Here is a 22,024-nt window from a genome sequence, read left to right as displayed (position 1 = left end):
CACTTCCCATTCCACCTCTCTGATCACACTGAAGGCAGGCCAGTGGGGGATCACGCAGGTGGCAGGACAGGCAGGGGAGGGAGCAGTGGGAGAACACTGCTATAGGAGCCAGGGACCCAGCCTGTGCTCTGCCATGGGCTGCCTGTGAGATACCCAGAAAGTGCTGTTCTCTGAGGCTCTAGTTCCTCCTCAGGGGAAAAACTAGGTGACCACCAAGGGTGGTCGGTCACTAAGGTGACTACCTTATGAGTGGGGTATTTGTATTTGCATTTGCTCCCTCCACTCCAGGAGGCCCGTGGCAGGCATTTTCCAGAGCATCAACCTAAAAATACAGTGAGGGGAAGCATCTTCCCCATGCACAACCTTGTTAAAAACTTGAAAACCTCTCTAAATAAATACTTCTTTGTTTATAAAATATCTAGAAAAACTTTGCCATTCTACATAGGGTGCCCAATCTAAAGTACAGTTGTTGGAGGGTTAAAAATAGTAGTGGTGGTAGGTGGGGAGGACTCTAGAGGCCTCCACATCAGGCTCTGCAGCCTGGGCCCTCCCTGAGGGCCACTCACTGAGGGTCCAACCATTTCATAAGTGGTCCTGGTGTGTGAACCCTCTTCAAAGCAGTGAATCTACTTCATCCTCATGACAAACCAGAAGTAGAATGGCGTCAGCGATCCCCAAGACCACTTCAGGGACTCTCTAGGAAAATCACAGGACTCAGCATATAGTAGTATGTGTTATGATTCATTGCAGAGAAAAGATGCAAGGCAAAATCAGCAAAGGGAAAAGATGCATGGGGGGAGGGGCAGACACCTAGGGGAAACCAAGAGCAAGCCTCCAAGGGTCCTTTCCAGTGGAATCACATAGGATGCACTGAATTTCCCCAGCAACTCATTGTCACAATGTGTGTGAAACGGTATCTACCAGGGAAACTCATTAGAGGCTTGGTGTCCTAGCTTTTGGTTGGTCACCCAGGCACCCACTCACTACATATACCAAAAATTACAGCATCCCAAAAAGAAGGCAGGTGTTCAGCATAAATCATATTGTTTGCACGTGTAGTTTAGGCACAGTGAGTCATTCTTATCAGGAAACAGCAAGAACCCTCCAGAAATCTAGATGCCAGCCAAGGGCTAACCTTGTAAGCAGGACTTTCTAAGGATAGTTGTCTCAGTCTAATTATGCTAACCTTTTTTTTTTGCACTAGAGACAACACACTCTCTTCCTCCAGATGAGGAAAGTTAAGGCTCAAGAGATGTACCCAATCACCTGTGCATGTTTGGGTACATTACTAACCATTCTAGGTCTCAGTTTCCTCCTGGATGAAAAATAGAGATAATGATAGAAACTACCTAATACCATCTGTGCTGGTTTGAAGCTATTATGTATCCAAGAAAAGCCATGTCCTGTAACCCTCATTCAATATTGCTGAGTGGAATCTTTTTGATTGTTCCCATGGAGACATGACCCACCCAATTGTGGGTGGTAACTTTTGAGTAGATGGTTTCCACGGAGATGTGTTTCCACCCATTCAAGGTGGGGTTGCCTACTGGTGCCCTTTTGGAAAAAGCTTTAGAGCCATGAGAGCCACTAGAACCTACAAACCCAATGGAATGGACAGAGTTTGGCGGAAGTCATTGAATAGAAAGCTAGCAGATCTCACCAGTGCCTTTCCAGCTGAGAGAGAAACCCTGAACGTCATTGGCTTCTTGAACCAAGGTATCTTTCCCTGGATGCCTTAGTTTGGACATTTCCATAGGCTTAGAACTGTAAACTTATAACTTATTAAATTCTCCTTTATAAAAGCTGTTCCAGTTCTGCTATATTGCATTCCGGCAGCTTGCAAACTAACACGCCATTGCTGAGAGGATAAAATGAGTTTATGAATTCAAGGCACCAGCAACAGTGCCTGGTACATAGTATGGGTTCAGTAAATATTAGATAGTATTAGTATTTATTAGTATTAGTATTATTAGTCCAAATCACATGGCTATTAGTTGGTAAGCCTTCAAATACCTTCATTCTATCACATTATCACTTTCACAAAGTTCTGCTGTCTCAAGTCCAAAGGTACCTTCTCGTGCTTTTTCTAAGTTAGTCCAGGTTCAGTATTCTGAGACTACACATTGTAAGACAAATTTCTTATTCCCAACTGTCCTACAGCTATTTACATACAGTGCCCATGTTTCCTTGGGCTCTTGATTCTTTAGGAAAAGCATCTTCAAATCCTTTTGCCATCATTCCTATTACATCATTCAGACTTTGCTTTCCTCAACACTCTTCAGTGAACTGTCACCAGTGAGCCAAAGTGCTTCTCTCAATGGGACCAGAATAGAATAATGAGATGTAAGAGGAGATCAGGGACATCATTTCCTCATTTTGGACTATACCTCTGTTATTATGACCCTAAAGCACATCAGCTTTCGTGGCTGCCTTATCATACTCACCTTGAGCAGGAATCCAAACATGGAAGTTCTTTAAGGACACCGTGATGGCTCATGAAAGCCAAAGTTAGGAAAGCAACAGTCAGACCTTAGGAATGAATGGGAATCAGAGATAATCTCTTTTTCTCCCTCCCCTCAACATTCCCTCTCTCTCTCTTTTTTTCACACAAACACAGACACACACACTCACATACTTTTCCATTGCCATTCTTTCTTTCTCTCTCTCAATAGACTAGCTTCTACTGCATTTATGTATCATGTGGTAGAAAGGATGGCTCTGAAGGTCCCTGGGTTTTATTTTTTAAGGTTCAGACACTGAGATGGCAACTGATCTCTTTATTTCAGTTTCAAAATTCCCAAGAAAGAGAATGATAAGCCCAGCTTTTATCAGGTGCTCACCTCTGGACCAATCATCTGAGACCAAAGGGGTAAGTCACATGGAAATCTATATGAATTTATGGAGAGGATTCTTAGAAAAATGGATTCCAGATAGACAATCCTATAAGTGCCCAATACAAGTGGGGGAACCATATATACCTCTCAGAGTTATTGTGAGGATTTAATGAGACAATATATTCATATTTTGCACATAGTAAGTATTCATAAATGATAGCCGTTATTACTTAGTCATAAATCTGTACTTGAAATAAGGCCCACCCTAGAAGACAAAAGGAAACAAAGAAAACAAAATGCCCACTAGCTTTGAAGAATCCCATATCATGCTATATGTGTCAGCACTGGCAGGATGGCTTGGGAGAGGCAAAGGTGTAAGGGGTTCATGAAGATGGAGGTAAACTGAGTCTGAATAGAGACGTACAGACTGAAGGTGGAGGCAATGCCAACAGTCAGTGAACACAAAGTCCAGAGGTCAGGCCAGGCAGAAGCTCATGTCTCACTTCTACTAAGCGGCCAGGAATCAAAACCCCAACTCAATGAGCCAGGGAGGAGACATAGGAAGGAAGGTACTTCTAGGCTTTCTGCAGGGTATGAATCATCCCAGGCTGTGGCCAGTTCAGAGTCTGCAGGTGGGAGGCAATGAGGCTTCAAGGGCCAAGGCATACTGGTTTCCTTGGATAGAACAGAAAAGGAAGGGCCAAAGGTACTTTTACTGGCTGCTTCACAGTAGACCTGTCCTGGAACTGCTGAGCTACACTGGAACCACATCTGGACCATTTGAATACACTTCGAACTTCCAGTACAGAATCTCCCGTCTTTTAAAAGGAAACCCATGATCACATTTCAAGCTCTGGACCTAACAGATCTTGTGCAAGACCTGGAAGTTACAAAGCAGCCTGAAGTTCCAGTATCCTTCATAATAAATGAAAGAAACTTAAAGATTGCAGAGCTTGTTGCCTAGGATTCCAAGAAAAGAACTGTTTGTAAGGACTTGAATTTCTTTTTCCTAATTTGAAGGAAATTAGCAGCCTCCTGGGCTCACCCAGTCTTTCCTAGATGATGTGCCTTCTGTAAGGTGGTGAGCACAGAGAGTCACAGACCCAGAACCTTATTCCAAAGGTAAGGAAATATCCCTCCTCCCACTGACACTGCGAAGCAAATTCTCACTTCAGAAGAGATAGGGACAGGAAGAAACAGATGTGGAGAACAGAGTGAGAGACCTAGACCTGTTAAGAGAAAAAGTAGTGAGAGAAAAACCAACCAGTGAGCAACACAAACATCTCTAAATTATTTCTCCAAAGCTGACAAATCCGCTAACCAAATCCACTGGCCAGGCCCCTAATAAATGAGATTGGGGCTCATGAAAAATGGAGATCTCAAATAAGTTACTCTGTATGGATTGTGACATCATGACCATGAGATTCAATTAGTTGTTGAACTAGACATGGACCCAAAAGCTATTCTGAGGTATAGCAAAATCAGTGACCCAGACTGCCTCTTAGGACAACTTTCAGCACCCTCTCCAATCCCTACTGCTCACCTACCCTTAAGGTAAGATGGCTTAACCTGGGGCTAACTCAGAGTAGCAGCTACTAGACTACTTTTCTGATTAGTCCCAATGGCTCTAGTCCCTCTCTCCTTCTGTCCATCCTCCACACTGGAACAAGAGTAACTGGTTCAAAAGCAAATCTAATTTGTCACTGCTATGCTTAAATTTTTCAATGATTCTACATTACTTTCAGAATAAAAATCCAAACTCCCTAGCTTGACTTCCATTACCTGCAAACTCTGGTCTTGCCTACCAGTATAACCACATTTCATACCATTCCATGCCTCATAACTTTTGTTCCAATTTTCCAAAATCCTCGAAATTCTTCCAACAGATGATGGAGATACTTTTATGTACACATCAAAACCCATTTCATTTTCTTCTTGGGCAAAAAATTAACTTCTATTGTAGTGAATCATTGAAATGTTGGGAATGTTTGTGATAGCACTAGCATATTGTAACTACTAAGAGGGCATGTTCTTTCTAGCCAATAGGTCTTTGCATGCTGTGCTCCCCTCTGCCTACAACATCTTTCCCTTTCTGCTTTGATAAAACCTAAATATGTTTCAACACTCTGGTATTGCCTCCTCTGGGAAGCCTACCTTGGTTCCCCAAGCTGAATTAGAAGCCTCATCTCTGAAGTGCCCCAGAATTCTATAAATGTACCCACATCATGGGATTTTAATTAACTCTTCAGTTGTCCATTTATTCTTTCTAAACACCAGACAGGGACTATGTCATATTCATTTCTGTGTCCCCAGGTCCAGAATAGGGCTTTCCCCAGAGTGGAAGTTGGACTGCTTTTTGAATGAATGAATAAATGGAGTTAGTTAATACATAGACTTAAGAATGGGCCATTCCTTGATATAACCTACACATTTATGCAATGCCACCTCCCTCACTTGTGTGTGCTGAGGACAATGGGGACACAAGAAGAGTATGAGACTAACTCAGAGTAGCAACCAAGGCCCAATGCAGGAAAACCCATGGAGTAAACTTACTGAAGAGTTGTATGTGTAGAAGTTAGAGCTCTGGGCAAGAAAAAGGTGGGAAATCTTGGCAGGGTATGAAAGGAGTAAGAAACACATTTTTATTGAGCATCTTCTTTGTGCCAGGCCGATTAATACATTATTTCAGCAAGTTTATACTTACAACAATTGCATGCATTTGCTGTTATAATTTGCCAGATAAAGAAGTAGACTCAGAGAAGTGACTTTCCCAAGGCCACCCAGTTTGTTTGAGGTAGAACTGGCATCCAAACAAGCCTGTCTGTCTCCTGAGTGGGGACTCCTTCCAATGCTCTCAGGGGAGAGAGGCTGAAGCCAGACATGCCCCATTTCTCTATAACACCCGAGGCCTAGACCCAGCACAGATATGAGGCCTGCAGGTCAGCCCCGGCCTGAGCAAACTCTCAGAATGCTTCGCCTGGCAGCAATCTGTGAACATGGAACATGCTACTTTTCCCCGGGCCAAAGCCCAGCCAGGCAGGCCTGATTTGTACAGCTGCCCCAGACACTACGGAAACAAACACTGGGCTGTTGGGTCAGGTTCTTCTGATTTCTCAGATGAGAGGAGCCAGGCTGGAGCCAGCACATTTCTCAACCCCCAAGCAACCGCTGACCAGGCCTCCTGGGCTCTGTCTCCGTTGGCAGCTGTGAGCAAGGCAGCTCTTTGGCGGGCCGAGCAGCCCCTCATTCTGCTGGCAGGTAAAGGCCCAGGGTCCTGAAGGCCAGGGACCTCCCTTTTGTCTGGGAGACAAGATCCAGGACCTCGGCCAGGAGCCCCAGGCTCCGGTCAAGACCTCACTTGCCTCAACAGCCTGGCAGGGAGCAGAGGCCTCTGAGCTGCTGGCAGGGAGTTCAGGAAGGCAAAAGTCCTTGTGGTATGTGGCTAGGATGGGAGGTAAGTGGGGAGTGACTGGATGGTTAGTTGGGAGAGACTGGGAGGAAGTTCAGCTCAGAGTGAGCTATCTCAGTTGGTCTAAACCTTAAGAGGGGTCTCATTCAGGCACTGGTCTGAACAGACCTAGCTCTTGTCCCCAAGGAGCTCAGAGTCTAAGGGGGAGGCAGACACAGGGCAGACCATTCTAGTACAGTGTGAAAGGGGAGACCTGGCAGCTTCTTCAGATACCACCACTTTCTAGCCGTGTGACCTTGGGCAAGTAACAACTCTCTGGGACTCAGTTTCCTACCCTGCGATGTGGGACTAATGCTATCTACTCAAAGAGTTTGGGTGAGAAGCATACAGGTAAATGTGTTGAGCAAAGAGCTTTGCTCATAAAAGGTGCTTGTTAAATGCTATGTGGATCTTGCTCTCCTGATGAGATGGAGTGTGTCAAGGTCAGGGACCTGAGCTGCTATTTATTATTGCACCCATGGTCTCTAGCCCAGTGCTAAGTAGGAGAGAGGTCAAATGCATATCCCCATGGGACAGAAATAACTGCCATCAGTAATAGCATTGGTATGTAAGTCTCTCCCTGCTGGGCTTGCTCCAAGGAATCAATCTCTTTTAATTGACTAGGAAGAAAATCCATAGTCAATAGCAGGTGGGAAGAGGTTGGCCAGTCTAGTAATCTAATAATAACAAGTCTGGATAATCCAAACTTGATAAAGCCTCCTTGAGTAATCAAGGACAGGCTGCAACTGTGAGAACGACTCCTATCTGGACAGCACTTTCAGTTTGCAAAACTCTACCATGAACACTGTCATTTGGGGAAACAAAAAGCACAAGCTAAAGGGTAGAATCTTATCAGTATTAGGGTACTGGTTTAATTGTTAAAGAATTTGGGGCCAGGCAGGCAAATTAAATTGCTGGGGAACAACGGACAGTGAACTTGAATTCAGGTCTGTCTGATGACAAATCCAGTGTCTTTTCACACCAGGACACATTTTCCCTATAAACAGACAGAAATGGGTGGTATGCAGTCACTGACCCCTGAGTCAGGCAGGAAATGCAGCCAACACAACTGCTTTCAGTGTGCTGGTCTGGGGCAGGGGTCTTAGAAGCAACATGCAAAAGGTGTTCCCTGCACCCCACCCCACCCACCAGCAGGCATGTTCCCTGTTGGTCAGGGGCTTTGGAAAGATGAGAAGGAGGGTAATTGGCTCAGCTGGACTACACACAAACAACAAGGCTGGTGAAAGATTGGCCCACTCTTCTTTGTTGATGGAGGGGATGAGAAATATGGAAATTAAGATTTCACAACTAAGCTGTCTCCAGGGAAGACAGTGGATAATTAGATGTTTCACGGCACACAGGCTCCTTATCACTGAGCAATCTTCACCCTCGGATTGCAAACCCCAGCCACGAGCCAGGCATGGATGCAGCAGTCACCAGAGCACCACTCAGAGGGGATGCACCAGGTGCCACATTCACTGCTGGTGGTCTGCACAGTAGTCTCTTCTTAAGCCCCAAGAGTGAGGAGCTGAGTATCCTCTTTGCCAGATGAGGAAAAATGTGAGCCTCTCCAGCTGTGGTGAGGAGGTGGAGGGTGGCCAGTGACTCCAGAAACATAAGGAAAGAAACCCCTAAATCCATAGAGAATGAATGATTTTGCTTTCTGCCTTTCATGGACATTATTTGGGATGAAATAGATGATAACTCCTGGCTTACTAAACTTGTAAAGGGTCTCAGACAGCATCTAGGTCAGTGGTTTTCAAATTTTTTTTTTTAAGCAACAGGACCCTTTCTTTCAATGCAAATTTGTGTGGAACCAGACAGATGAAACAGAGCAAGGAGCAGTTGCCCTGCAGGGAGTGGGGACCCCCACCCATCCATCAGCCATTACCTTCTTCCTCTCTATGCTTGCTCTCAAAGCCCATCACATATTCCTGGGAACCTCAGGTTTCTAGGAACCAAGTTTGGAAACCACTGTCTTCCTTTAATGCTTTCATCTCGCAGATGATAAAACAGATTTGGAGAATGACTTTTCCAGTGTCCAGCATCAAAAGCCAGTAAGTGGTAGATACAGAACCAGAAATTGGGCTTCCTGTTGTTCAGGTCTGGGAATTTTTGCTGAGCTGGGCAGCACTTACTGCCCTAAACTATTATGAAGATAAACACAGATGTAGATGATACAGATATTGATGATAATAATATATAGAGAGAAAGAGATGAGGATGAAGATATGTCATTTAAGAGCACTCTTTGGGCCAGGCTGTGTGTGTATATTGAGAAGCCAGAGGTGGGGGAAACATGTGCCCATTCCCCAGGAGTTTGCAATAGAATTTGGGGGTTGGGGGCAGATGGGGTCCCTCGGGGATGCCCCACAAAGCAGAGGGGAAAGAATTCTAGTGGAGGTGCCCACAAGAGCTCTGGAAACACAATGGTGGGAGACAGCTGTTCTGGGTCAACAGGGGCTAAAGCTCTGGGGAGGGGAGGACTTGGACAACCACAGTTGGGGAGGGTTAATGGGGTCCTTCCAGGGGAGATGCTGTGTGAGCAAAACTGAGAGGCTGGAAAGGGCAGGGGCCAATCTGGTGAATACATGGGTGCCTCTCACAGCTGAGTCCAGGTCAATGCCTTCCCTGTCCCCTTTCCTTAGGCTTCATCCACTCCCCCATTCTGGGACCTATTTTGGGGCTCAGACTCCTCCTTTCCAGTAGATATGAGGGGAAAGTGGAGGAGAGCAGGAAACAAGAAATCAGTTCTCCAAGGCTGTGTGTGTACGTGTCAGGAAGAAAAAAAGTACCAATTACATTAAACACTATCTGAAGCCTCTTCTGCCTTTTGGGAGGGAAGCATAATTCATCTCAAGGGAGTTTTTCCCATGTAGCTTTATTAATATTGCTATTATTATTATTAGTCTAGGAAAATGCCTTGATGAGCCTCTTTGGATATGAAAGATGAGGTCCCTAGTCTACAATGGGACTGGCGAGGGGTGGGGGACAAAGAGAGATCTAAATTGCTCTGCCTAAAATGACATTTGGGTCCTGCTTCCTGGGAGGTCCCAGCTTGATGGGCGAAGGCTGGGTTGTGGGCTGGATATAGGGGCGCAGAAATGGTGGGAAAGAAGGATGTGACAAGGAAATAAAGGATGAACCTCTGCAACACTGCAGGAGGCTGTGCTCTATAGAGAAAACAGCGGTTATTTTCTGTCTACCTTTTTATTTTCAGCAGTAGTCTTGTAGCCACAAGAACTTCATGTTAACGGAGTTTTGTAATGAAGGGAGGTGTGGGAGAGAAGGCAGGAGTCTCGGGTGCTTAGAGCAAAGTCAGGAACACAAGTGCACCTTGGACTAAGCAGGTGAACACTGTGGGGAAACTTGCGGGGTGGGGAATGGAATTCTCAAAAGGAGCTGGAATAGGGCCTCCACAATTGTATTTGGATTGAGAGTAATAGATGATGGTAAGGGGCTAGAAGGCTAGGGGATATCAGTATACCTGGTTATTTGTGTGTAATTATATGTGTGTATGCTTATTTATATTTCACTGTGTTCATGGGTATCAAATCCTGTGTAATTGTGCAGGTAAATGTGTGTGCATGGGTATGGGAGAGGTTGAATATTCCCGTGCCTGTGTGAGTGCATACATGTGTGGCCCGGTCAAATGACTATGCAGGTTTGGATGTGTGAATGCATTTCTGAGAATGCTTGTGAGCGTGTGTATCTGTGCAACTGTTTGCCTATAGGAGTATGGGGATATTTGTGAACGTGCGAGGCTGGAGACCCTGCATGTGTGCCCAGATGTGCCAAGGGCTGGGCACCCTTGCTAATGTGTCTTCCTCCCCACAGGGCACAGCCCGGTGCAGAGGCGAGGCTCTGGGCGGTGGGAAGGGGGAGCAGATGTTCCCAGGCTCGCTTGCCCTGGAGCACTGCTTTTTGCCCAGGAACATTCCTGCTTTCCCATTCCTGGGAAGGAACATCATGTCCACTGGCTCCTCTCCCACCTGGCGAGTTCATCACCCCTGCCTCCACGGGCTGTGAAGCGATTCCTGACCTGGACAGGGAACATCCAGGGGGCCAAATCCCAGGGGATGGAGTGGGAGGGTGACTCAACAGGCTCTGATAGAGTCAGCAACAGGAGCTTCTCCCCAGAGGCAATTAAAATAGCCATCATTTATTGGGTGTTTGCAATGTGCAAGCCCCGTGCAGTGTTTCACAGGAATAGGCTCATTTAGGCCTCTCTACACCTGGGTCACTCCATATTTCTGTGATCTCTCTTTGGACAAAGAAACTAAGGCTTGGGTTAAAGAACTTGTCTAAGATCTTCAGCCAGTGATGGCAGAGGTGGCTCTGGAACCCAAGTTGCCTGGCTCTGAAGTCCAACCTCTCACCCTGCAGGCAGGACCTCCATCTCCTATCACGCCCACCAACCTCAGTGCACAGACAGGGAGACTGAGGCCCTGGAGAGGTTACACTGTTAGACCAGGCTTCCTTCTACTCTGGGCTGTCCCCTAAGAATGGCAAGCTATAACTATGGCAAGGGACCTAGGAGACAACTGTGATCAACCACCCAGTAGGGAAAATCCTCACCTAAGTGTGCAGGGCACATTCATCTCTGGGCAGCTTGCTCTCCTTGACTTCGACTAATGATGGCAGAACTTCAACTTCTGTAGTTTAGTGACATTCTCTCAGGAAGACCCCCCACTTTCACAGCCACAAGAGCCCAAAGTTGACTGATCCCTTGGCCCAGCACAACAGGCACTTGAGTCTTGGTTCCACACACTTCAGCCAGCCTCACCTTTTTCAAGCACCTCTTTAGCACCTGAAGTCATACTATGTGCCAGGCCACATACTGAGCCCTTTCCTATCATAAATGGCATGCATTTATTATCTCATTTAATCTCCATAACTACAACTAAATTACGAAGTCAGTATTCTTATTCTTATTTTACATTAAGTAAACTGAGGATCAGAGAGATTAAGTCACTTTCCCAAGGACACACAGCTCCTAAATGGTAGAACCACAATTTGAACTTGGGTCTGGTCCCAGAGCCAACGTTTTTAATAATTAACTGATCACATTTGAGTCCCACAACACTCATGTGAGGCAGGTAATATATATCCTAGGGTCAGAGACAGGGAACAATGATATTAAACTACTTGCTTGAAAATATGCACTGAGCAAAAAGCAAAGGCAAGTATGAACTAACTTTTCTGTATGACTCCACCTGTGGGAACATCAATGTGCTCATGTGTACATTGTGTGTACATCTGAGACTGTACAGGTATAAGATTGTGGTCATGTGTATCAGTGGGTGTGTGGGAGGGAGAGGGGGTTCTTTCTACTCTTTTTCCTGCTGCCCGCATGCCTCAGCTCTAGTCAAGGTGGGGCTCTCCCACCTGGTCCCAAAGAGGCCATCCTCCTCCTCACCCCACTCATCCCTGTCCCTCTGCCAGTCCATGTCCAGTGCATCCTTCCAGAGTCTCCACATTCTCCCAGCCCCAGCTGGCCCCTCTCAGATTTCCAATGGCCCTCAGAGGTGCCCATGCCTCCCCCAGAGTTCTCTAGCTCTGTTTCTGTCCTATCCTGTTCTCTATACTCTAGATTTTTCAGCTGATTTTTTCTGTATCTGGCTCCATTTCCATGTCAAATATGAGGGGTCCCCACCACAGCTAAGGGTAGGGCTTAGTGTAGAGACTCAAATGATACCCATTCCTTCATCTCATAATAAGGGTCTTGAGTGACCAGGGCCCAGGCACAGGTGGGGACCGAAATGTCTCAGTCCCCCTCCCCCAATTCCTGGATGTAACAGAGGTAGGGAGGAACTGTGCTTTTACCTTTAGACACAAGGGCAGGATCTGACACACTGGAGAGTTTGTTCCTATCTCAGGGTGCTTGTCTGTGTATCTTTCTTCCTAATCAAAATGCTTATCAACTGGCAATATGCCTTATCCATCCATCTATCTATACAATCATCCATCTATCTATCCATTCAACAAATATCTTCAAGCGCCTATTATGTTCCTGGCATCATTCTAGGAACTTGTTTACATCGAAGAATAAAACTAGACAAAAATACTTGTCTTTATGAGTACTGTAGTCCAGGGAGGAGAGAAAGACAACAAACAATAAATAAGTAAACAGAGCCTGTTAGAAGATGGTAACTAAAGGAAAAATTAGCATGGGGTAAGGAAGAATCTGGAGCCCACTGAGAAAGCGACAATTAAGCAAGACTTAAAGGAGGGAGTGGGTCAGCCATATGGATATCAGTAGGAAGAGTATTTTGGGATGAACAAACAGCAAGTGCAAAGGCCCTGAGGTGGATGTGTACCAGTGTGGCTACTGTGGAGTGACTCCAGGGGAGGGGAGGGGCGAAAGTAAATAGGAGATGAAGTCTGATTAGGTAGGGACTTGACAGCTACTCTAAGGATTGTACCTGTACTCTGAAGAAGTGAGAGGCTTTGGAGGCTCTCCCCCTCCCTGCACCCAACCGCAGATCTTCACTTTGCTGTCTTTTTTTTCATTCAGGTCTCAACCAAAGCCAGAGAGGCTTTTCCTAGGACCACCCTACCTAAGTGGCACTCCCATTCCAGCACTTTTAGTCACAACTACCATATTTAGTCTTCTTCATAACACTTACTACTTCTGAAATTAGGATATGGATTTTCTCAGTTCCTGTGGTTATTTTGTATCTCCACCCACCAAAGCAGAAGTTTCTTGAGAGCAGAGACTATGTCTAACTTGGCTGCAGAATTCCCACTGCCTAGAACAGAGTCTGGCATGTGTCAGAGAGCTACAAAGCAAAGCAGCAAATAGCCTGTTATCCATCCTACCCCCACTCCGGGCCACCCCTTAGCCTGTTAATAGCTTGATATACCCCAGCTTGCTGGGTATTGGCTCATAAATCAATCTCCTGTTAGATAGGCAGGTGCATGCTTTCTGCAGAAATTCTATCCTGCCCACCCAGCTGCCACATCCTCCTAAAATGCCTTCCTCATTCTCACTAAAATAAGATATGAGGCTTAAACTTACGTTATAGCAAGTTAGAAGAAGCCATTTACAAAATTGGGATCTACCATCCTTCACCCCCCACCAAGGTCATAAAATAAATAGCTCTTCTACAAATCTCAGAGTTTCCCTGCTGACCAGTCATAAGGCCATGTTACCACAGAGAAATGGGGAACAAAAAGTGACAGAGAACCTACTAGGTATTTTACATAGATTATATCATTTAGGTCCCCAAACATGCCTGTGATATAATGTAATGTTATTAGTTCTGTTTTACAGATAAGGAGACAGTGGCTCAGAAGTTAAGTAACTGTCTCTGCTTCAGTATTATATGATGAGTATATGGCAGAGTCAGAGTCAGTCTGACATCAAAGCATCATGCTCTTTCTACATCCTTATGCTAACACTTCAGCCTCAATTCAGCACAGAACCCATTTTCCTGAGGACTGAAAAAAATAAAAAATAAAAAAAGAGGAAAACAAGCAAGATAAGGAACCCATCTCGATACGGCTGGGATTTGCTGAGAGCCCACTCAGCACTTACGCCAGAGGAAACATCTGGGCCTGGCATTGCCTAAGCAGGAGCGTCCTGCACCTCAGACCAAGGCCACGCAGGGACAGCACTGGCCTCGCCATCATCCAGGGCTCCTGGAGCAGCCCTGGGGTCCAGCTTCCTGGCCCGGGTGCTCCATGGGGAGTCTCCGGCTGCCTGCCTGCCTGCCTGCCTTCCAGACTAAACATTCCCTCTCCCAGCTCTCCCTGCTCCGCCGGGCCAAAGTGTCCTAGGAGAGTCTCAACAACAGAAGTGAAGGATAGTTTACGTGTGTCTTGGACACCCCTGGGGGAGTGGCGGCATATACCCAGGCTTACAGGCACCCTTCAGCACGCGTGCACGCGCACACACACACACACACACACACACACATGAAGGGCTAGACTTTGGAATCCCACCACTTGGGAAAGACAGACCAGCTCACAGAGCCACAAATATCACATGCATGCACACACGCACATATGCACACCCAAAGGCAGAAATTATGTTTGAGAGATGGGCCCACACTAAAATACACATAAATAAAGACCCTGACACCACTTGCCCTGTGCTTCTGGACACTGACAGGGACACAGAGGCTTGAATGTGGACACACACTCGCAGTCTGCAGGGCTGTATTTTGGAAAAAAGGAAAAGAAAGAAAAAAAATAACCAGCCAACATACTCATTGTATGCTCTTTATAAAATGTTGCAGCCTGGAGAGATGCCACTGAGCTGTATAGCTGTGTGTGGGTCAGCAGATAAAGTGGGGATCACAAAAATAAAGAGTTCTGAGAGAGGTGTGGTGTGGGAGAGGCTGGGGTTTTGCTCATAGGGTTAGGGGCAAGGGTTGGGCACAGGGCAGGATCCCCCAACAGCTGATACAGAGGCAGCTGGAGCTTCCAGGGGCTGACAGACTTACTGCTTCAGTTTCCTGGAAAAACCAAGTCCTTCCTGGTTGCTTTGCCAAGATTCAGCGAATTAAGTATTTGAAACACAGTGCATAGCCATCATAGGGAATTAAATGAAGCTTCAACAATTAAGCTCACAACACCACAGGTAATGAAGATATGAGTCACTTCTTTCCACCTTCAATGCTACCCCTATTAGCATTTAGGAGTTGATTCATTATAGCACTGTTTGTCTCAGAAATAGTTACTATAATAGGATATATATGAAATACAGTCATAATAGCAGTAAGAAGTATGAAACAACTAACATTATCGAATACCCACCCAGCACTAGCCACTGTCCTAAGCACCTTAGAGATATTCTCTTGTTGACATCTATAACAATGCTATGAGAAGGAACTATAATTGTACCCATTTCGCAGATGGGGAAATAGGGGTACAGGGGAGTTAAGCAAGTTTCCCCAAGTAAAAAAATTAGCAAACAGTACAGTTTTAACATGAATGTAAATCCATTTAAGAACTAAACAACTAGTTACTGTATACTTTTTTTTTTTTTTTTTTTTGGTTCAGGGCAGTCAGCCAGAACATCCAGTGGGGACTGGACCAATTTCGGGCAATGAGCATACAGTGTCCACACTGAGCTTTCTTCAGTTTACCCATCTGTGTACTTACCAGTTTCTCTTTTGGATATTATTTTAAAGTGCATAAAATAATGGGTACTGGAAGTGGTACAAGAGTCAGAAAGGGAAGGACAATGATGGATGCTAGAAATGAAGGCTTTATGGTGTCCGCGGGGCCTTTACAGGAAAGGTCCAGGAAACGGGGTACACAAGGATTGGGGGAATCCTCAATCACAATTCTCACTGCGGCTGGAGGGTGGGACAAGTGCTGCGTAGAAGGTGCAGAGGGGATTTCTGGACAGAGGCTCTGAGAACAGTAAAGTCACAGCTGAGGAACAGGCCCCCCCTCTACAGTTGGATGCATGGCCCCTGGTGACCAGATGTGCTCCCACCGCACTGATGGGATGTGTGCTTAAAAGAGTGAAGTGGTGTTATTCTCACAAGCAGTGGAGACAACCAAAGCCACAGGCCAAGCTCTCAATCTTGGGGGTTGTTCATATGAAACTTATCCCCACAAAGGATAGACTAAGCCTACTTAAAATTAGGTGCTGTAAGAGTCACCCCCAGAGAATATCTTTTGCTGCTCAGATGTGGCCTGTCTCTCAGCCAACATGACAAACTCACCGCCCTCCCCCTCTCTACATGGGACATGACTTCCAGAGGTGTGGACCTTCCTGGAAATGTGGGACAGAAATCCTAGAATGAGCTGGGACTCAGCATCAAGGGGTTGAGAAAACCTTCTTGACCAAAAGGGGGAAGAGTGAAATGAGACAAAATAAAGTGTCAATGGCTGAGAGATTTCAAACAGAGTTGAGAGATTATCCTGGAGGTTATTCTTATGCATTATATAGATATCACCTTTTTAGTTAAGGTGTAATGGAGAGGCTGGAGAGAACTGCCTGAAAATGTAGAGCTGTGTTCCAGTAGCCATGTTTCTTGAAGATGATTGTATAATGATATAGCTTTTGCAGTGTGACTGTGTGATTGTGAAAACCTTGTGCCTGATGCCCCTTTTATCTACCTTATCTACCTTATCGACAGATGAGTAAAACATATGGATAAAAATAAATAAATAATGGGGGAACAAATGTTTAAAAAAAAAAAGAGAATGAGGTGGGACAGTGTGATGGTAGCTCAGTGGCAGAATTCTCACCTTTCATGCGGCAGACCTGGGAATGAGTCCCAGGGCGTGCTCATGCAAAAAAAAAAAAAAAAAGAAAGAAAGAAAGAGAAAGAGTGAGGTGGCCACCACCAGGTGGGAGGTGTCAATTTGTGTCCTGAGCAGTGCAGGCATTTCTGGAAGATGTCTTTTGGCTGGAAACAGAGAGGAGAGGAACAGAGCCACCAGAAGTCAGCAGGACCCAGCCCCTTGCTGCATCTTCTCCACTCGCCCCCCAACCCAGTCCCCTACCAGAGCTGCCCTGTTTTTATTGGCTTTGTCCTTTGGGGCTTTGTGCACGTTTCATTTGAAGACGCTTCTGCAGCTAATTATGTTTTAAGGGCCTCTGTTTCACAGGCTCAATGGGGGTGGGGGTGGGGGGACAACACCCTTACTTCTATTTGAGTAGCACCTTGCAGTTTGCAAAGTCCTTTCACAAAGGGGCCCCAACAAATCAGACTGGTTCACCTTCAGGCCCTAGTAGTAGGTTGGACCTGCAGAAAGTACTCAAGAATTATTTACTACATGAATGAATAATTCATTTGCGTTTTATAGCCGAGCTGTAAGGTGGGCAAGGCAAATTTGGTTTTACTCATTTTACATTTATTGAGTTACTTACAAAGGGTCTGTGTTATGCATTTCATATGAATTAACTCACTCTTCATTACAAACCTTTGAGGTAGGTATTATTTTTGATGAAACTGGGGCACAGGTTGATTAAATAACTTGCCCAAGGTTGCATAGCTAGTAAACAGCAGAGAATTCAACTCTGGTAGCTGAGTCAAGAGTCATTACCCACTATGAAAAGCTGTTTCAGACCCAGAAAAACCTGCCCTGGGAGAATTGTAGTAACCTCTTCAAGTGCCAGGAAGGGATAGTGGTAGAGGCCAGGGTCAGATCCCAAGGGCAGCTCAGAACCCCTCCTGCCACATCAAGGCATCACTTGTTCAGCCTAGCAGGACACGGAAGGCTGGTTCCCACCACCTGGCAAACAACAAGACCCTCCCAGCCTGGGAGGCCAAGGGCAACACCTCCTAGGAGATCCACCCACACCCAAGGCCTGTTTGATGCAGGGGCCAGGGGCAGGGAAAGGAAACAGGAAGGCATATTCAGAGTGCTATTAACAAAAGCAAGATAAAATATGATGTTTTCCCAAAAGTTCCAATCCTGTCCATATCCCCTGGCTTAGACACTGGGTGGGCCCCAGTATGTCGTGAAACTTTGTCAGTTGGGTGCCTCTGACCCAGGAAGGGGTTGGCCTGGGCCCAGAGGCAGCATGAGGAGGTGCCTGGTGTCTAGGCATGCAGGCAGGTAGGCTAAGGCTCTTAACACTGCATTCATTCATTGATCCCTCTATCCATCCATCCACCATTTGCTGGAATGTGGAATGGACCCACAGTCTACTGCTCTTAAACTGTTTGACCACTGGGCTTGATTGAAGACCATTGCAAACACTGGCAGGCTTGTGAAAATGCTTTCCAAGCTATGGGATGCTTTACCTGTGAGAGGTTGTTACTGTTGTATAGGTGATATAAGAAATAAGAGATCCCTGGGACTTTGAAGGGAGTTCAATTCATAAAAATCTCAGATCCTCAGTTGCCACCTATGTCTATGTAGCATCTATGAGTCCCCACTGCACCTATTCCCTTGGATATAATCTGATTTCTTTTCCCCTTTATTTTCCTTTTTACTTTTACTTTCTTGCCTACACATAGGTTATAATCTTGTATTAGCTTATACACTTTAAGCCTCTTCAAGTCCTTTTGTGGAATGTTGATTCATGAAGAAAGTAAATGGACAAACTGAACCAATGCAGATGGAATAAAGAGCAGATTTATTTCAGGAACTGAGCTGAGCCTTCTGACAAAACACCCAAACTGAGAGCTCAACATTCCCTGTCACCCTTTCCCATAGCCCCAGGGACATGACTACTTTGAAATGAAGGAGATGCTTTTTCTGGAATTAATACTCTTTCTGGTCAAGGGACGGCATCCCTTCAAGAAGCAACTCTTGGGCCTGGTTTTGGACATGTGAAAGAGAACCCCAGCCTCAGTGTTTTCACTGTACAATTATACTAATTCCTAGCCTGTAGGACACTTGGGAGGATGCGATGAGCTGTACAAAGTGTTGTAACAGTGCAAGGCATGTAGTAAGAGCTCATTAGGGTTAGTTGTTATTGCTGGTGGATTGAAATTATCCATAAACTTGAACTTTGTTTGAGTCTTTGCAATAGAGACCATGTGGGCAAGCTGAGCAGCACATTCTCCCTTTCTCTCCAGCTTTGAGGGTAGAGTGGGAGTAGAATCTTTGAAAACTGACTTATGTAGAGGTTCACATGGCCAAAAATCAACTGCACAATTGACCCTAGTTATGGAACGATCACAACTTAATTAAGGCTGGGTGAGGCTTGCATTGGTCAGGCCCTCTGCTAACCCCTCAAAGGTGCACAGAAGTGAACAAAACCTTGGTAGCTGCCCTCAAGGAGCTAATTATCTACCAAGGGAGACCAAGCTGCAAGCCACCAGCTACAGCACCAGGATGAATGGGGCATTATGGCTCCATTGTGCCCTTGGACCTTTGCCCATGCTGTTCCCTCCACCTGTAATGCCTTTCCTTCCCTTTCTCCTCCTTCCATCTTTCTGTCTCTTTCTTAGCTCTGCAAATGGTCTTCCTTAACTTGTGTTTCTACAAACTGGTTCTTCATGTATTTTGCATATTCTTTTTCTACCTTTGTTCCCTTTTCCCAATTCTCTCCTTTTCTCTTTTCTTACCTTTCAACTCTCAACTTCAACCCTTGTTCCAATTTTTACATTTGGAACTTTAGATAGTTAAGTAAAAACTTAAAATATGCCTGCTGATCATTAATTAATAAGTCTCATACAAATCTCTTTACAAAAGGCCTGTGCTGGTATGGTAGACAGAATAATGCCCCCCTAAAGAAGTCTACATCTTAACCCCACCCCAACCTGTGAATATGTTGCCTTATTTGGCAAAAGGAACTTTGCAGCTGGGATTAAATTAAAGGCTCTCAAAACAGTGAGAGTACCCTGGATTATCCAGGTGGTCCCAATATAATCATAAGGGTCCATAAATATGGAAGAGAAAGGCAGAAGAGCAAGAGAAGGAAGATGTGACAATGAAAACAGAGGTCAGAGTGATGGGATCAATTGCTAGCTGGGGGTGATGTGACAAGTTATGTAGGAAGCCTCTAGATGCTAGAAAAGGCAATGAAACATATTCTTCCCTAGAGGCTCCAACATCTTCATTTTGGCTAGACCAACTTCAGACTTTGGACCTCCAGAATCATAATAAATTTGTGTGGTTTTAGGCCACTAAATTCTCAGTAATTTGCTACAACAGCAATAGGAAACTAACACAGCTGGCTTCCGAATGGAGAGAAGGAAACCCTTTCCTAGTGTCAGTATAACTCTGTGTGTGTATGTGTGTGTGTGTGTAATGGGACTCACCCAGACGGAGTATGGATATATTTGCTCCCCCAGATCATGGTTGACACAGGGCAGGTTTCCTCAAAATAAATGGACGTTCTCATCTCAACTGAACCATTGTGTGGAGACAAGTTGCATGTGAGGTGGACTTGGCCTGTGAGCCCCTTGCTCTGAGAACTATCAAGGGCACCTTTGCGTGCACATGCTAATAAGCACTGCAAGGCAGTTGGACTTTGTCTTTTGTGCTTTCTTTTCAGTGACATCTGCTGGTCTTCAGCTGGCATTCTGGGTGTGGTGCACAAGACAAGGTATAATGGTGAGTGAGATGCAGGAGTGGAGGCACAAGGAAAAAAGGAGCTGTCCAAATCCCACTTTACCAAACACACCTATATTTTTATAAGTAATACGTGGAATTCTACTAAAAGGACCCCGTAGCTTTTGTTTAAAGAATGGAATTCTAAAAAGTCCTAAATCATCCATCTGTTCTGCTAGAATGCAGTAGAACTTGGTGGTGCAAAGGAGGCTTTGGGGTCAGAGCTGGATTTGAAAACTGGTGCCTACAGACTGTGTGACCCTGGGTTTGTTACCGTCTATTTACCTTATCTGTAAAATGGGGAAAATAGGGCTGTTCTGGGTGTACAATGAGATAATACATTTATGTGCTCGCATAAATGCAGAGTCCCTGGCACAAAATAAGCCCCCAACGCATGGTAGCTCCTAGGACTGCATTTAGCCTGATCTCTCACAAAAATAAAGGATAATAAAGAAAGGAGATGAAGATTTCTGTGGTGCCGTTTGAGGAACCTCTACTGAAAGTTTTCAAAAAGGCATGAAATATTTTTCTCCTTGGTTCTTTGCATGATGTTTCTCTTCCAAGCTGTGATTATGAAGTCAATAATCAGAGATGCCATCTAGCATTCTACTCAGTGGGCCTGTTTTCTTTTCATTCTTTAACATTCCCAACCTGGCCATGCCCATTCATTACAGGTTCTAGCACTGATAAGGAAAAGAGCTGAGTCTGTGAGCAGAGAGGTCAGCCCCAAGAAGTACCTGCTCACTCCTTTCTTTGAGGCAAGGAGGAAAATCAGCTGATGAGGCAGGAGACCTATGTTATTGGATCAAGTAGTAGCCAGAGAAGTTTAAATGCTGAACAAGGCATCTTTCAGTTGCACTTCAGATGACAGCAGTCCTAGGTCTGCTTAGAAGGCAGTGCCTTTCTGCTCACCCAGTGGGCTTGCCTTGTCCCAGGCTAGTGATGGCAAAGCAATCAGAGCTGTTCCCACAGCCAACTGAGAGAGGACAGGAGGCAAGAGGGCCCCCAGTTCCAAAAGTATAAAAGAGAGAGAGCTGGGAAAGGAACTGTCAGGAATGGGGATATCACCCCACCCCAGAAGCCTACCTGATTAGGAGGTGAAGGGCCAATTGGGAAGCTAGGGATCTCTTACCAGGTGGTGGGAGCCCTTCTCCTTGGCAAAGCCCTGAGGGACACAAAACAAGAAAGAGCCTGAAGTCAGCATGGTTGGAGAAGAGGTGGAATGGAACAGAGCTGTGGGTAGACTGACCTCTCTTTTTTCTGCCCTCTGGAACCTGGGCCACGTGGCATGGCATATACCAGCTAGAGTGATGACCTCAAGCTTTAATGCACACACTATGAATCCCTTGGGGAAATTGTTAAAATGCAGCTCCTGATCCAGCAGATCCAGAATGAGGCCTGAGATTCTGCATTTCTATCAAGTTCCCAGGTAAGACCACACTTCCAGCCAGACTTTGGGGCTGCATTTAGCCTGATCTAGCATTTAAAAAAGAAAGAAAGAAAGAAAGAAAGAAAGGATAGTTCAGAAGCAAGAATAGAGTCTTGCAGGAGATCGTTCTCTTGATTTCTGTGATGTTCTTTGTGCCATATCTCTTGACAGAGATGGTTTAGAGTGTTCTCTATTTCTTGGAGGCCTTTGGGGTTCCTTCTGTGTGTAACTCTGAAGAACTAATGGAGCCCAGGATAGGGCTTGGAGATTTGGATCCAACTTGGAGCAGCACCTGGAGCAAAGGCATGCAAGTGGGGCTGATGGGCTTGGCTGAAGG

At 45.5% G+C, this 22,024-nt stretch overlaps 1 long non-coding RNA gene across 1 annotated transcript; it reads left to right on the top strand.

Annotated features, from left to right (window-relative positions):
• Nucleotides 1–1,514: 1,514 nt before the first annotated feature.
• LOC143644771 (uncharacterized) lies at nt 1,515–20,318 on the top strand. The gene is made up of 3 exons (XR_013156855.1): nt 1,515–1,716; nt 2,787–2,869; nt 20,203–20,318. It is a non-coding gene; the product is annotated as an uncharacterized LOC143644771 (long non-coding RNA).
• The last annotated feature ends 1,706 nt before the right edge of the window (nt 20,319–22,024 follow it).

This window comes from Tamandua tetradactyla, chromosome 8, assembly GCF_023851605.1.
Source record: "Tamandua tetradactyla isolate mTamTet1 chromosome 8, mTamTet1.pri, whole genome shotgun sequence".
Taxonomy (NCBI): domain Eukaryota; kingdom Metazoa; phylum Chordata; class Mammalia; order Pilosa; family Myrmecophagidae; genus Tamandua; species Tamandua tetradactyla.
The sequence above is the reverse complement of the archived record's forward strand: the minus strand, read 5'-3'. Positions and strand labels throughout refer to the sequence as shown.